Source organism: Lygodium microphyllum, chromosome 24 (assembly GCF_053477565.2).
Source record: "Lygodium microphyllum isolate KBCC chromosome 24, Lygodium_microphyllum_v1.1.10, whole genome shotgun sequence".
Lineage (NCBI taxonomy): Eukaryota > Viridiplantae > Streptophyta > Polypodiopsida > Schizaeales > Lygodiaceae > Lygodium > Lygodium microphyllum.
Window position 1 is genome coordinate 71826783 of NC_141158.1, and position 16392 is coordinate 71843174.

At 39.3% G+C, this 16392-nt stretch overlaps 1 non-coding gene across 1 annotated transcript; it reads left to right on the forward strand.

Annotated features, from left to right (window-relative positions):
- Positions 1-655: 655 nt before the first annotated feature.
- On the forward strand, positions 656-752 carry LOC148015233 (small nucleolar RNA Z157/R69/R10). The gene has a single exon (XR_015688528.1). It is a non-coding gene; the product is annotated as a small nucleolar RNA Z157/R69/R10 (small nucleolar RNA).
- Positions 753-16392: the final 15640 nt, after the last annotated feature.

Genomic DNA, 16392 nt, shown 5'->3' on the forward strand with positions numbered 1-16392 from the left:
CACAAAGCTTTTGTTAATATGCGTAAAATATAAAAGATGAATGATTTGTTGAAAGCTCATTGACATATGTAGTACTTTGAAAATGAAAGTGTCATAATTCTGTACCTTTTGATATCACCTATCCTATTTATCCATGTATCACATTTTGAAAAACATCAACTTCTAAAATTTCTTAAGCATACATCTTTTTCATTGTATGTATGAGTTAGTTACCTTTTCTAATCAAGCATTCATGAAAAATTGTGGATGAATGCCAACAAGCAGCAACCCGTTGATAGGGAGTGTATTTGAGTAATAGAAGGTCCAAGGTTCAATATCCACAACCGAGTAGATCTACAATGCCTTACCTCCGGAGTGCCTCAATCATTGAGTGAACACATTGGGATGGAGTTCAATTAATCAATTCCAAAACTCACGTTTAAAAAAGCAATGATTTTGTATTAAAAATTAGAAAAAACTTTCAATTTTATAAAGATGAGCTTTTAAAATGATGAAATTAAAATCCATGTTGGTTATATTCTTGGGAAATGAGGTTTAGGGTTTTGGGAAAAGCCATGGCTATCTGTTTAGGGTTAGGGCAAAACAAACTTAAATATTCCGGAGTTCGCCGAGGGTTGTGCATGTTGGTGAATGTAAGGCGAGCGAGTATCGAGTGGTTGATGCAGTGATGAAGCGACGCAATTCGGACTAGAGTTTCTGAGGCAGCCTCTGGCTGCTTTGAAGAGACACCCCTTGGCTGTCTGAGCATCACACACAGTTGCACAGTTTCTTTGCCCTCTCCCCCTCTTTCTCTCTCCCTCTTTCCCTCTTTCCCTTCCCCTCTCTGTGTGTGTGTCATGAGAGATGCGCCATTTACCAATGCCAGAGCTCTCTTTCTCTTGTGCTCTTTGGTTTAATGGCTCTGGCGCTACATTACGCTGTGGTTATTTTGAGCCCTGGGTCCTTATCTGTTCTTCCCGGCTCGGGAGACGCTCCGTTCAATCCTCTATTTTTCCCATCTCTGCTAAAAATAGTGTTATCCCTCCGTCTGCCACCGTCGAGTAAATTTTTGCGAGGGTGGCAAATTCACCATAGGTATGCATGAATTAGTGCGGCACTGGTCTCATCGATGCAGTCCACATGCGCGTGGAGCCACTCCACCCAAATGACTTCAGTTCGCAAGCTTCCCCTACATTGGGGTGCTTTTCTCCTAGGGTTTCCATGATGCACGGGCTTTTTGTATACTCTGAAAATTTCAAGGATTCTGTCGTGTCGAATGAGAACTGAGGGATAATCAGGAAAGATCTTAGCCCGAATCGATTATGCCCACAAGCTGGTCGTATGGTACACCCACTTGGTTGGCATCTTACCTGAATGGCTTGTAAGTTTCTTAGCATGGGAAATGATTAGCCCAGTTTGGGAGCCCTAACCAATGGTGGGCTACCGAGGGGGTGAGACTGAGCTGCAATTGGAAGTGGGATCTCTCCCAAAAAGGTCTAGTAGAGAACAATCCTATGAGAATAGCCGCACCACACATCGTACCTGGAGATGCTTGAATACCTTGCAAGGATACTGCATCCTATGGATTTTGCCCATGACTGCAAACAAAGCTGGGAAGGTGAAAACGCAATGAGGCCAACTGGTCTAAGGGCAGGGCCCCAGCTAGCTTACAAACAGTCAAAAAATCCAAATAGACTTTTCCACACTCCCTTATACAGAGATTGGAAGTGGCTTGAGGAGATTGATTCTATCAGCAAAGGGATGAGAGGATTTTGGATCTGAATATGGCCATATTCCTACTAGACTGATATGCTTAATGGTAGTGCTCTAAGCACATTCCAAAGCTTGAATGTAGCTTCATTCGGCCTTAAAAGAGTCACCAAATGGAGAATTTCTCATGGAGTAAATTATGTAGGTTTGCCTCTTTTAACCATTGCTTAATCTTCCTTTCCACCGGTTGAGACTGGGGACAATTCTGGAAGATGCGCATATTGGATTCTTCTTGGTTTCTGCACCAAACACACCACAGAGGGCTTCTGATTATCCTTAACAATCTAGCTCGGACCGAAAGATTGTTGATGGTAAGGCGCCTAAGAAAGGCACTCAACTTGTTGGAGCTGGTGGCTTTCCTAATTCTACGCACTCTCCTTCCATATGGACACCCTTAAGAGTGGGAAATCCTTTCTCCACTCAGCCCAAGAGGAGAGACCTTGGGAATCCTTATCTTTCTTGCAATTCTAGAGATTAAATTGCTTGATTTTGTGATGAGGACCCTCGCGGGGTGGGTTAATTTGATGGCAAGAGATATAAAAACTACTTTGTCAACTGCTACCTAACCACTCTTTTTGTCAACTGGGCCAAACTAATACGTAACCACCTCCAAATCCTTTCATGTATTGTTGCTATAGTTACAACATATACAGCCAAATGCGCAGCCCTTTGATGTGGATAGACTTAGATAGCCTAGAGGCTTCAGCAGTCGGGGGGAGGGGAAGGGGGTTAATACTTGTACAGAGGCAGCGAAATGTTCGTTAGCAGAAATAGATCATCTGTGTTGGAGACAAGACTGGGTCAGGATCCTTCCTTAAGGATCGCATTCCAATATGGGGTTGTGAATGGTGCATGTTTCCAATATGCGGCTGTGGTCAGCGGCTGTTTCAGACAGAGAAGGTAGGAAACATGCACCATTCACAACCCACTAGGCTTGCATGCTGACATAACACCTATCAAGATGGGCTGCCCTCCAAGCACGACCATGATGATGATTGTGCCACGCGAAGTTATCTGTTGCATCGCCTTGTAGAAGGAGGGCTAAAGTTCCTAGGGTTGAGTATGCACTCCATATCTTGCCAAGCCTCACGCTCTAGCTTCGACATAGTTCCATTGCCATGTGACTTGTCATCCCCACTGAGAGTCATATACCAATACCCCACTCGAGGAACTAGGGTAGCATTCGCTACCGCCTTCAGTTTGGATCACAATGCAGCCCTTGAGAAAGACAAATGCGGAGCATAGATGCTACACATACTGATTTCTTCACTTGAGTATGAGAGCTTAACAACAATTTGCGAGCTGTCTCCCGCCAACCAAACAAATTTACGGGCCAGCTCTTCTTTAGCGGCAGTCAGTGTGCCACCTCTTCCTCTACCATGTACATTAGCAAGAGTTACCAAAATCAGGGAGGAGTAAGCTCTCTGAGACTATCCTCATCCAATTTGATTTCTTGCTATGCTATGGAATCAGCATATTACGTCATTGGCAAGGTTCTAGCAAAAAAGAATCACTAACCACATAGAAAACTAGAATAGAAGAGAGTAAAGGGGTTCATTTAGGGAAGTTATATCTTAGACTCCATCATAGCCCTTTGAGGAGGCATGGAATACGCTCATGAAATTAAGCAAGACTCTATCTTTTACCAAACAAAATTTGACAAGGTTGATGATAGGTTGAATGGAACTTCATTTTTTAGATTTCATAGGACATAGAATTTAGTAAGAGATTTACTAAGTTTATGATGATCTTATTTGGGAATGCCTTATTTAATGTCTTAGTTGATAGGAAGTTCACTCGAAGAATTTCTCATAGATAAGTCCAAGACAAGGATACCCGCTTGTCACACTTCTCTTTGCCATTGTTGTAGATGCCTTAGGATGATTGGTAAAGATAGACATGGAACTTGGTAACCTCAAAGGCATCTCCCTCTTTGACATTGTTATAGATGACTTAGGGAGATTGGTACAAATAGAAGTGGAGCTTGATAACCTCAACAACATCTATCTCCTAGATGCTTTAGGGTGATTGTTACAAACAGAAGTGGAACTTGGTAACCTCACAAGTATCTCCTTTTCTAACATGATTATAGATGCCTTAGGGCAATTGGTACAAACAGAAGTGGAGCTTGGTAGCCTCAATGACATCTCCCTCCCAGATGCTCAAAAGCATATGATAGTGTTTTCGCAAATGACACCAATGGTACAATCCTGTCTTAGAAGGCCCATCGGCTCCTGATTGAGGATCAGCTAAAGGCAGAGGTTTCTTTAGTGCTCAGAACTTTGAAATCCACTCATTGGGTGTTCAAACCGTGCTGTAAGAAATTAGGAACTATGGCTTGAGCTCTTTGTTTCTTGGCTGTAGCCAGCTGAACCCCCCTTTTTGAAATGGTGCTGTAAATACCTATTACCTTAGAGAAAAGAAAAGCGCATTATAAAAAAAAATGACACCAATGGTACATTGCACAATATGGACTAGCCACTCTAATCTTCCTAGTAGTTCACTAATGATTTCTTTTACAGGTTGTTTTGGGCATTGTTATCAATTGCAAGAAAAGAGGGATTACATACCTCAATACTACATCTCTCCCTTCCCCCCTCCCCTAGTGAAAAGAAAAGGAAGAAAATCCTAGTTGGTGGATGAGGGTTGCTACATCATTCAAGACGAGGATGTTTTTTGATTTATAGGCATTCTGATGGGTTTTATGGTTTCTCATAACTAGGCGTGACAATTGGATGATAGCTAAACTAAGAAGTTGGCCTTTGGGAAGGGTTTCAAGGTAATCTTACTAGGGGTTTTATGGTTTCTCATAACTAGGCGTGACAATGGATGATAGCTAAACTAAGAAGTTGGACTTTGGGAAGGGTTTCAAGGTAATCTTACTAGAAAAATGGTTGTTGTACTCTACCACATACTTATTCCATTTATCAATCTACCTTGTATCTTAATGAACAAGTTAGCCTTGAAGGAATTAGAAACTTAGTGTAGGTATTTTCTTTAGGGTGGAGGTAAGTCAAATAAAAAAGTCCCTAAAATAGCACCTAAAGGAAAAAGAGGGTTGGGTATACTTGATTTAGAAGTCCTGGATGGTAGGATGGTAGCCAAGTGGGTGGCTAAAAGCATCCAATACCCCTTGGAAGATTGGGCCATCCTTCTTCATAAGCATATAAGAAATTTCTATCTAAAAGACTAAAAAGAAATCAAAGAATCTAAGTGTGCACATTATGGATTTTGCTAAAATTCTTGTCTCTACATTGCCAAGGCCTCAAATTTGCTAGAAATGTATGGACCGCTCTCAAGGACTCTATTTGGTTTAGTTCTTTTTGCAATTATATTCCCCCACTTATTGGACCATACACACAACATATTTAGAGAGGGTGTGTAGAAGAGGATTAGAGAATTAACTTGTGGAAGTCTAACATGGCCAAAGGCATACATATTAGAGGCCAATTTTTTCATAGGGCCTTTGGTTGTGACAATGGTTGACCACTTCTACTTAATTTCCCTTTAATTAATTCTAAATGGCATCTTCAATGGAATCCATCCTAATGGGAATTTAGAGTTTGTGACATACGGACCCAAATATCCCAACTAAATAGTCCACTTTGATGTGCCTCATTCATCTTAGAGCCACATAGACAAGGCAAAAGGCCAGAAAAAGTTAGGGACAATAGATGGGTTATGCCCCCAAATGTAAGTTTGAAATGCATATTGTCTCATAGTTAAAGTCTTGTAAGTTCAATGGAGATTTCTTAAACTTCTTAAATTGCATCATTTGGCCTTTTCACACCTACATAGTAACCTAGAAAGAGTTTCTAATCGGGGAAGGCAATGGTCTACCCATAGAAGTTTGAAATTATCTCAAATCCCATGTGTTATGGCTCATCTCACTTCAACAAAATAAGGCTCTATTTCAAGTAGTTTTTGTTTTCACTCATTAAAACGGTCTCCTAATTTGCAAGTTGATGTTGTTGAGCAAGGCATTATCAAACACTCCATGAAGCTAACGAAAAAAAGAGAAATTTCATGTGAGGACTTGAACAATACTCCTCTCTTCAAGGAGTTCAATTAGATTTAGACATAATTGATTACCTTCGCCACATCAAGAATGTTGCTTCAAACTAGTAGGCCTCATTTTGTCATAGCCAAAGGTTATGTGGTGGGATCAGAGCCTGTGAGCCTGCAACGTTCATCTTTTCAATTGGAAATGTTTTTCTTTTGAGAGGGAGACCCCCCATTTTCTAGTAGGTTTGAAGGCATTTCATTTTTCTTTAGCTAATTGCATGCTTCCACACAAACAACATGCCCATTTCTCTCATTCTTCCATAATCTCTTGTGAAACCAACTTTAGCCTTGAAAATGTGAGGGGATTGGTAGAGATTCAAGTCTCAGTCATACTTTTTACTTTTCATTGAATGAGTTTTGTGTTCTCATGAGTTGGGTGTGGATATAAACTTAGATTGGTTACACATTGCCCTAAATAGATAGGGTAGTGCCAAAAGACCAAGACCATTATATGATGTGTCCAAGATAGGATTGGATCCACGCTTATGAGTGACACATAGATTTGGGCATGGATTTCCCTCAATGCACACATCTACACCCAAGCCATAAATTGACAAATCACATTTATAAAAAGTATGAATCATAGTTGGTAGGAACTAAACTCTTGCCAACTCCCCAAAATCTTGAGCTCTAACAATGGGCCAACCACCTTTTGTGCAAACAGAACTCTTTTTTGATTGTGTGTAAATCACAATGTAGACAATTTCACATTGCCTCAACTATCCCAACAATGTGTCAACGCCCTCACGGTGGGAAGGTTCCCTACTTGGATTTATTTGCCACTTGAAAATTATGGGTCCACTCAAAATATTGACACAATTTTTACTTTTTTGAATGTAGTACCTTGTCATTTATCATCTATAGTGGGCTTCCCTCTAGACATGCTGGAGGGTTATGTGAAGTGGATCAAAGATTTCATGGGCCCCATGCAAGGTAGTTTTAGCAATGATATTGCATTATTGCTAGATAGGCCTTTTACTAATGATATGTGAAAATTTGTTCTTAGCAAGATGAAGGAAGGTAAAGTGTCAAGGTTTTGGAGAGGATATATGGAGATATGAAGTCCTTTAAGAGCACTAGTTTTCTAGCCACTAATGAGGATCAAACCCTTATCAAATTAGTGTTGATGTATGAGCTACAGGAGAAAGTTAGGCCATTTATGACCATTAGCTATCTTAAACATTACTTATGGATTAATGAAAAAAGCCTTAGCTCTTAGGATAAAGTTCATATTCTCTAAGAACTTGAAGAAAAGGTAGTGCAGAATTATCCACTCTTAGAAGATGCTATAATAAAACCTTTTTATTGGGCATCAATCATGCATTATGGACAATGGAAGTGGTTATTGCCTTATCAATATGATCTTGATAAGTTGTGTGATAGAGTTAGTTGGGATCTGATTATCAAGGTCATGTATCAGGCAGGGATTGGGAAACATGCTTTGTAGAACGATAGCTTTAACTATTATTAGTAATTAATGAATACAACACAATTGACTATTGTTTGAAGAGATCCATTTGCTAGGTGTGTCCCCTTGTTGCCTCATTTGCTTCTATTACTTGGCCATTGATGGATCATTTTGAGCTTATCACTCAATAGAATCTCAATTGAGAGCTTCCCCTACTTGATGGGCACATCCTCATGAAGGGAGTGAGTCTTGAAGTGGAAGCACAAAGCAGAAGCAAGAGCTATGGTTGAAAAAGCAAGAGCAAGAGAGAGAGACACAAGATATGGAAACTCCAACAATCACAATGTGTGGCTGGCTTTCCCTTTATTTAAGAACTCCCACCACATGTAGTATACATGTATGCATGTAACTAAGACATGGTGCAGGTAATGTCAGTGTAACTAATATACATGCGAATAGACACAAGTACCTTTACCCCATGGCTCAAACCATGCAGGCTATTGTCTTTCTCTAGTAGACAGCCTCAAAATAGGTTGTGGGGCTTGGACATCTGATGGGGTATCAAGGACCTAAACCATTGGATCATCAACCATTGCTGTAGGTTGTTTAGTTGGTTGTACAATAGCAAGAGGCTCCTCATAAAGTGATGCTTATGCATTTTCTCATAATGAAAAACAACATCATGGTTGTGGATAACCGCTGCACCACCTAGCAACATGGCATGGGACCACATGCATTTGAATGAACAAGAGCCAAAGGCTCACCCATGCATGCCATACTTGACTTTTCATACGTATTGTGTGTCTACTTGCCATATAAACAATGATCAGAAGACTCAAAGTACTTATAGTGAAGGGGCGAAAGATACTACGAATGGGTAAGCATTTACATTCCTTTCAGGACATATGCCCAATGTGACAATGCTAAAGAGATATATGTGGAATTGGATCCACTACCAAAACATGGTCAACTGATCGAGATACAAGCAAGGGGTAGAGAGTATTGGACTTAGCATCATGTGCAATGACAAGATTCCCATAGGTAATCTTCCATGAGGAATCACCAAAAGAAACTACATAACTTGCAGCATCCAAAGTGCTAGCAAATATATGGCTCTTTGTGAGAGTCGATACATGATGCACATCATGGAGAGTAAAAGTGCATCTGAAAAATACAAATAGGAACTATCTCTAATGCTAGGTCATTATCCAAGTGAACAAATCCGGCCAAATTGCAACAGGAGTTAAACCACTCTTTATGAGGGGTCACATGAAAGGAAGTCCTTGAATCTATCAGCATCAATTACTTGTGAAGTATATCAAGAGAAGAAGCTACAAGTATGAAACTATCATCAAAATCAGTCCACACGACATTAATCTCTTCAATCTTAATGCTAGACTTGTTAGAGACAATGTTGTGATAATCACTTTTGTCATGCACTTTATCCTTACCCTTTTCCTTGTACTTGTCCTCGTGCATTTTATGGCACTATGGCCAAATATGTCATGCTTTCCCATAGTAATAATAATTCAATGAGGACTTATGGCCACGAGACTTACTGCAAGACTATCCACGTGATTGAGAATGAGACTACTGTTGATGAGAGTCTCTCCTAAGGCGGTCATTACTCCTCCTACCATTATTTTCTCTAATTGTCAAAGCATGAGAGGTGTGGGAAGCATAGATATTCTTTCTGTTAACCTCATCATTTAAGAGAGCACCCTCTACATCCTATAACTTCAACCCATTGGTAGGTATGTTTACACACATAGTAGTACAAAATGTATCCCATGATTTAGGTAGTGTAACCAAGAGAAACAAAGGGGGAAGATTATCCTTGAATTCAATACCTTGCTAAGGCAAATGGTTGAGAATGGAATGAAACTCATTTAAGTAGGCTGACATGAAAGTGCCCTCCTTGATACAAAGGTCCATGAGTTGCTTCAGCCAATACATTTGAGAAGTAGGGCTCTGCTTATCATAGACGTTGCGAATCTTATCCCGTAAGTCCCATGCAGATTTCCCATCAGAGACAACATTATAGACCATGACAATATGATGGTGGACTTACATAGCTTATCTAATTCAGTTCAATCCTCTAGATCAGTATGTTTGGGCTTGACGCCCTCATGTTTCAAAGGCTTAATATGCATTTTTTACACTAAAACTTGCAAGATTTGGGCCTTCTAGTAGCTATAGTTGGTGCCATCCAACTTGTCAATATTAAAGATAGTACTATCATTAGGACCACTAGCCATAATGAAACTAAGTAAATGCACAAAAGGGAAATGTAGGTTTCTATAATAACCTACAAATCAACCCCAAAACCACTGCGAGATAAAGCTGAAAACAAGGGGTACTAACCAAGTAATGAACTATTCACAAACTCAATGCAAAGATTTGTCAAATAGAGGTGATTGCTCGCATAAATAGTGTAGTAAATTGCAATTACAGTGTCCTGAAAATGAATTCCTATAGTAAGAGATCAATGCCAAAGAGGGGTAATCATTGATATAAGACAAGCTACAATTACAGGAAATAGCTCCAACTAGCAATGAGTGAATATGCGACTTGCACTGAGAACTGTCAAAGGATCAATGTCTCAGACCGAGATACATGTCATAGGTATAACCATTATGCATAGAGTAGGTCTCATGGATAACAGAAGAGACCAACCAAAGACACAATGGATTGAGCAATGTAATGGAAGCTAAATACATAGCTACCTAAGATACATACATCACTAACAACATCGTGAGAGAGAGAGGTGCTAGTCCAAAAGTAATGTTAGTTCAGTCCACTAAGCATCAACTGCATACATAAAGTGTGACGAGCGCATGTACATATCACCAAGTCCCATGATCTCACTATAAGATCCTCAAGCCCAATTGCATAACCAAATGCTCAAAGTAACATCTAAGTGTCAAGTAGTGACTCCCACTATAACAAAATTTGAATGCCAGATGAGCAAACAAGACTCAAAACATCATGTGGAAGGCATCTATATATCCAAGATCCAAGTAGGATATATTTAAGAGCATCTGACCCAAGTAACTGCAAAGCTCTTACTGTACCATCCAATGACAATACATAATAGTGAATGACAATCAATGTCAAGAGTCAAAGCTCCAATCTCAACTCAAACGAATGTAAAGAGCATAATTGAGCATGTAATATCAATGATATACACTAGTGTAGCGTCCTATAGCATACAAGATCCTTGATGAAAGAGCATTCAACCTTGCTTATTACAACAATTTTAAAAACCTCTATAAAACTGAGCAAAAGAGTGCTTAAATCAATCCCATAGCATTCCAATACATTGTCATAACATCCCTAGATGATCTGATATCCACCGATAGACATCTCGGGAAGCATAAGTGATCTCCAGACAACGAGTGAAGTGTTATCCTGAACTATATGCAAGCAAACTATCACAAACTATGAATCAATGGCTGATCTCAGGAACTTCAAATGATGTGTAAGATTACAAGACCAATGTCGGGGAAGAGTCCACAAGGTTGACAAGTGTTAGGAGCTGAAGGATGGGGTTGAGAATATGAGGAAGTTGGTAGCAATAAAAAGGTGCAATTTACACTATTGCTGATGCTCCTCTTGTTGCTCTAATTGATGGCGTTGAAGCTCTTGGAGCACTCCAAGGTGCTCTAATAAATTGAGTGATGCCTTGGAAAAAGCTTGAAAAGGGAAAAAGAAGCTAGGTAGAAGATAGGGCTCAATGCATATCTCAAGGTGAAGAATCCATGGTTGCCATTGAAACTATGAGTTGAAGGTATTCTCCACAAGTTGAAGCAATGACAGGTTAGGCTCTATCTCTCGAGGAGGATGAATTTGATACCAATTGAAGGGAGTGAGCTTTGAAGTGGAGGCACAAAGTAGAAGCAAGAGCCATGAGAGAGAGAGAGAGAGAGAGAGAGAGAGAGAGAGAGAGAGAGAGAGAGAGAGAGAGATGTGGAAACACCAATAGTCACAATGTATGATGACCTTCCCTTTATTCAAATGCCACTGAAAGAATAAAGAATAAAGTGACAGTGATGGGCACTTGCCACGTGTAGTGTGTAAGTGTGTGGGTAACTAATACACGATGTGGGTACTGTCAATGTAACTAATACATGGGCGGCTAGGCACAAATGCCTTTACCCCCAACAACTCACTGTCTAGATGTTCATAAATGATAACTCAAACTTGTTATTTGGTATTGAGCATACTGTGTTGAGTGCATGTGGCTATTGCCTTATCAATATTTTCTTGATGAGACATATGACATGACTAGTTGTTTCTACAATCAAGGCCATGCATTAGTGTGGATTTGAAAAAAGATGCTATAGAATGGTGGCAGGTGCTTTGTATACTAATAATTTGGCTATTATTAGGATTAAAAAATATTAAAGTTTTATTTTCTTTAAAAGATCCATTTTCCATGGGTGTTCCCTTGCTCCTGTGCTATTTTCACTTATTGTTAAGCCTTTCTTGGATCACATTGAGTTTTAAACTAGTAAGGGTCTCAAAAAAGGTCTTCCCCTCCTTGATGGGTTGGTCTCCACTGCCTAGATATTTGTTGATGATAGGTCAGATGTTATAGATGCTCATCGTGATTAGGAACTTAGCACTTATGATGAATTTTTTCCATCTCCTTCTTTCACATTCAGTGAAGAGAAAACCAAATTTTTGCCACTTTTGTTGGAGGAATGAGTTCAAACTTGTTGATTGCAAGGGGTATAAGAACATTGTCAAAGTCTTCAAATATATTAGGGTGGCCCTTATCAGGCGGCTTATTACCATGGCTCAAGATTTGAGTGAATAAATCCTAATTCAAAGGATTTATTAAAAGAAGTCACTTGTGATTGTGACTTTCTTGGTAGAATCATTGTGGTTGAGTCAATTATTACTCTAATTGTGATATTCAATGATGCTATTTTTCTCTTTTAGGCATTTGTTGAAAGAAATAAGAATCATTATTCAAGTCCTATTGTTTGTATTTTGGTGACAATAAAGGTAGGTGTGCCATATCCTAGGACCAACGTATTACACAAGCAAAAGGTGTTCTTGGATTAGAGGCCCTATAGGAGAAAGCAACCTAGCTTGCCTATCAACTCCCCTAATAAGTTGTTGGACTTTGATGACCTTAGGTTGTTTTAATGAGGGATTCTGTGGGGCACATTTAAAGATGGTGTTTATTTCAATCTCTTTCTCTACAAAAACATTAACATTAGGATTTATCAATCAAAGGTTGCATACTAAATTTTGAATACTTGAAAAAGGTTTTGGATGACTGTAGTGTTAGGGTGATAAGAAACACAATATCAACACCTCTCACTTTGTCTCTCTCATAAATTGGATGCAAATCAAGGTCTTTAATGATGAGTTTTGTTATGTAAAATGCCACTTGGGACAAGTCCTCCTTATACTTCAAGTTGATTGAGCAACTGGTTATGCAATATTGACTTGCGGATGCAAAAAGTAATTGCCTCTAGTTAACTCTTATGAAGAAAAAGGATGAGTGGCCTATAACCATTGTTGATAAAAGGAACACTACCTTGAAAGGTTAGTTTTATGTCTTAGGTAAACAAGCTAACATGCTCATAACTAAGAAGGATTTTAAAGGTCTTTGATGGTCATTAGATTCTCAAAGCTGAGTCTAGTTGGAAAAAAAATCCCTGTGGTACATTTAGATCTAGGAAGCAAAGATTTAATAGAGTTTGGCATGCTATCCCTCCCTAAGGCTTAATGACATGCTATGGAGGATTTTGCCAAATGATCTACCTACTAAAGATATGATAAAGTTCTTGAAGCTTCTTCTTTATGCCCCTTTTGTAGAAGAGCCAAATAAATTGTCAAGTGTATGATGTAGGATTGTTGTGAAGTCAAATGCTATTGGCACAAATTAATAAAAAGACTACTGAAAGAATTGGTCTACACCACATTATTGAATGCTTTTTATCATTGCTTTCCAAGCCATGTGTAATAGACTTAATGGAATGCCTATTGTTTCAAGCACTTTGAGCAACGAGACTATGGCTACCTCTCCCATAACATTTGTAAGCTTTCTAAATGAATGTAGAAAACTCATGGATTTACCATCTTGTTGTAGTCTATCCATGAAAGGCTGTTTGATGGCTCTATGATCCTTGCGACATGCCTCAAGTAAGCTCTAGCTTCTTTGCTTCAATTGCTATGCAATCTTCACAAAGAAGAAGAAGAAGAAACAAGAGCTTCTCCAACTAGTCCCGCACTCTACCTCATACTCTCCCTCTCTATTTCTCTTCCTCTCAATCTCTCCCTCTCTCACATAAGTAAGAATAAGCATACAAGATGCAAAAAGAGACCTCTCAAGATTGCACACCACAAGTATGAGCTTATCCATTCACTTTCTAGTTTTCATATATGGCACTAATTTTATTAGCACACTCCTATAGCATTAACCTAGACCGCACTTCTCTCACCTTACACACATCATTTATATGTTTACAATAATTTCTCGACTTTCTTAGTCGAAATCTGTTGAGTTTACATATAACTTTAGACTTTACAATTTGCATGGGAGCGAGTGTGGTGCTCACTTAAAAAAATAATTTCAAGTAATTCTCTCATTCAAACATTGCATGTGCTAAGCCATTACTTTTTGTTTCAATGTTTCTTGATTGGACTTTCTAGAAGTGGTCAACATTACTTCCTTGTAGAGTTGTGCTAATCCTGTGACACTCTATGGTTTGGTGGAATCTATGTGCAGTTGGTGCCTGCTGGAGGTGTAGAGGGTAACCACAAGTGTCATTGTGCTTCAGGTCATTGTTGGTGGGAATGGGATTAGCTCTGGTTAGTCTTTGGGGGTTGGCTTGTTGTCAAAGTAAGGAAGAGAGATCATGATGATATGGGCCACCAATGTTGTTGGTTTAGTTGAGCCAATCTTCACATTGAGTTCTCACCACACAAGAATGTGTGCACCTCTTAAGGGGGTGCCTATCTTGTTGTGATATGTTTGTTGTGCACATGCTAGTGCAATTGGGAGATGGGTCAAGCTCTAAGAAATTTTGCAATGTCTCACACTTGAGGACCCAGTTGGTACTAGGGGGGATACAATGTAAAGCTTAAGGTGACATGTCTACCAATGTTCTTCAGATGTCATGCCCTTGAGGCGCCTTGAGTTTGTGAAATGGAAAAATGGCCATTAGTTAAGGCCCCCTAGGTGCTATGATTGTACATAGACTCTCTTTTCTTTTCCTAAATACTCAGTAAGAAGAGGAGAGAGAATCCATGGTTGACCTTAAATCTTGAAGTATTTCTAGAAGAATGTCATCTACTTGTGGAAGAAGCTTTAGATTGTGCTAGAGATCAATCATTAACCATTAGAGAGGAGATCTTAGTTGAAGAAGATGAAATCAATCCAAAAATTACGATGAAAATCACATTGAATATGCTGCTCCTCAATCATGACTGAACTACTCTATCTCTGATCAACACACTATTCCAAATGAAGTGAATAATGAGATGGTGTACGTTGATCTTGACATGGATGGAAGATCTCAACAAGATTTGAGCTACAGAAGCTTGGGATAGGCTAAGAGAGAAGAGAAAAACTCTTGTTTAGCAAAAAAGTAATCCTGTTTAAGCTTTCCCTAAAATCTATTAATCCGGGTTTAGATCAAGAACCTCTAAAATGGGTCTCTTCTTGACCAAGAATTGCTAAAATATCCAGGAACCCACCGTTTTTTCTTTAGATCTTCTCTGAGAGCTCCAAAATTGGTAAAGAGTAACTATAGGAAACCCTGACTAGTCACTGTTTAAACTGTACGAAGTCCTGTAACCAAATCTTGAACTCTAGTTACTCTAGATGGTAATGGTAACTAGATCTAGGATTGAAAATGACATTGCCAAGAATCAAATTCAAGGCTTTGATGCCATTGTAAAGAAGCTAATTCTCAAAGCAAACTAAAATACTAAAAATACAAGAAATACACATAATGCCAAGAAAGCCATAGCCAAGGTAGCTAGACTACCATGAACCATATTACCAATTGATACAATGACTGAGAATCATTGATGAGAGGATGTAGCATGATATCCTTCTTATGCTATGGAGGGGCATGGTATCCACCCCAATGCCATGGTGGACAAAGAATATGCACCTCAATGGAGGGCGTGGTATCCACCCCAAGGCCATGGTGGCCAAAGAATATGCACCTCAATGGATGGTGGGAGGTGGAAACCTCAAACACGAAATGTTTAGAATTGGAAAAATATGCTTAGCAAGTTATAACCTAGCCTTTTGTATCGAACCCTAAAACTAAGGCTAAATATTAGCTAAGGTGTTATTTTGCTTTATTACAAGGGCACCCTCGATGTTATTTTTGGCCTAATCAACCACATCCATGATATGATCTACTTAGGCCCTAGGTGTTGCAACTTTTCACTCAGCATGGTACCTGACCACCATCTTCAAGCTAGCTTGGTTGCTATTGCACAACATGTCACCATTGTGGTCCTAGCACATGAGAGCCACCATCATCTGTCAATATTTTTGACCACTGATGCCATCATTCTTTTCTTTTCTTCAATCTTCTTGGTCCTCAATAGCTTTCTTCTCTCTCTCTCTGTCTTTGTCTCTCTGTCTCTCTCTCTTTCTCTCTCTGACCCCATGATACCTTCTAGAAACTTAATCACCATAGTAACAAGTAAGAGTAACATTAATAATATGATGACAATAACATTCCCATTAACACAATATATTCATACCATGAGTGAGTGAGTGTATATACAAAAAAATTTCTACATCAATGTTGGCAGCATGTTCCTTGTGCTAAAATAGCCTACTCATCCATCAATATCGACACCACATTGCAAGGCTATGACACTTAGAGATCACTCTTCTTTCAACCATAATGCCACATTGCAAGACTAGGACACTTGGAGTGTCAAGATTGTGGGAGAGAAGGAAGGAGTCTCACTTGTAGCTTTCTTGCTTGCACAATGGGGGAATACACACAAAGGTGGAGGCTGAAAACAATTTTCCTCTTCTTAGTTGTGTAAGCCAAAAAAACTCTCGTACAAAGAAATAGAAGAACCCTATATATGGGTCTCAAACCAAACTCAACTAACTAAGGTGGCATACTAATTGAGCCACGAACTAGAGTAGATAAGGATAGCTGTCATCTAGC